Source organism: Etheostoma spectabile, chromosome 6 (assembly GCF_008692095.1).
Source record: "Etheostoma spectabile isolate EspeVRDwgs_2016 chromosome 6, UIUC_Espe_1.0, whole genome shotgun sequence".
NCBI classification, from domain to species: domain Eukaryota; kingdom Metazoa; phylum Chordata; class Actinopteri; order Perciformes; family Percidae; genus Etheostoma; species Etheostoma spectabile.
Genome location: NC_045738.1, coordinates 25,055,509 through 25,056,543, shown reverse-complemented (window position 1 = coordinate 25,056,543; position 1,035 = coordinate 25,055,509). Strand labels below are relative to the sequence as shown.

The window sequence follows — 1,035 nt, the reverse complement described above, 5'->3', positions numbered from 1 at the left end:
GAGTGAGACATCTCACTTCTGTTCCATCTTTGTTGGGAGTCGCACATGACAGGCCCTGACAGTACCTAGGTAAGGACTACTAGCCAGTCGGAAGCAGAGTATGAGGGTCCTGACATTACCTAGGTAAGGACTACTAGCCAGTCAGAAGCAGAGGATGAGGGTCCTGACATTACCTAGGTAAGGACTACTAGCCAGTCAGAAGCAGAGGATGAGGGTCCTGACATTACCTAGGTAAGGACTACTAGCCAGTCAGAAGCAGAGTATGAGGCCCTGACAGTACCTAGGTAAGGACTACTAGCCAGTCAGAAGCAGAGAATGAGGGCATTTGTGAACAGGGTTTTCTGTTGGAGAGGTTAAGTCCCTTTGAGGGGGTGGGACTTTGGGCTTTTTCCCTTTGTTTACAAAATATATATATATATATATAAATAACACAAAAAAAGGAAAGGGGAAAAGCCAAAAAGCATAACCTGAGCACTTTAAAACTTGCTTGAGTGACGTCATTCTGAACCTTGAGTTAAAGTTCTGTTCCTGTTGCATGATGCAGATGGAGGTGTAGGTCGGGGTTTGTCAAAGTCCAGACCAAGGTCCGCATCCAGAGCCAAATGGCAAGTCAATCCGGACCAAGCCCTTAAACCTTGTTTTATGACTACAACACCTTATGAAGTTACACATTTTCTGTTTAAAAAAATATTTTCAATTGATCAGTTAATGATTAGTGAAAAATGAATAAACATCAAAAAGCAAAAAAAAAAACAAGAAATGCTGCATGAACTCACCAGAGGCCCCACCACACCATCTCATCCCCATACTTATGTCTACATACAATATGATTGCGATTTTAAACATGTTGCAATATTCTGTGATATGTTGCATTTTATAACCTTTTTTTCCAAATTCTAATTTTTCCCAATTTCAAATGAGGTCCCTAAAAGGAAACTTAGTCCACATCTGTTTTCATCGAAAACTTTAATATTTCTCAGTTTATTCACATCACGTGACGCCTGTGTTTTGATGCAGTATTGTCACGAAAAATAT

At 40.4% G+C, this 1,035-nt stretch overlaps 1 long non-coding RNA gene across 1 annotated transcript in view; it reads left to right on the top strand.

Moving 5' to 3' along the window:
• Positions 1-110: 110 nt before the first annotated feature.
• The window catches only part of LOC116690630 (uncharacterized), a 21,044-nt gene continuing 20,119 nt past the window's right edge, over positions 111-1,035 (top strand). Inside the window, exon 1 of the long non-coding RNA XR_004332318.1 lies at positions 111-396. This is a non-coding gene — a long non-coding RNA (uncharacterized LOC116690630). The remainder of the gene's footprint in view (positions 397-1,035) is intronic.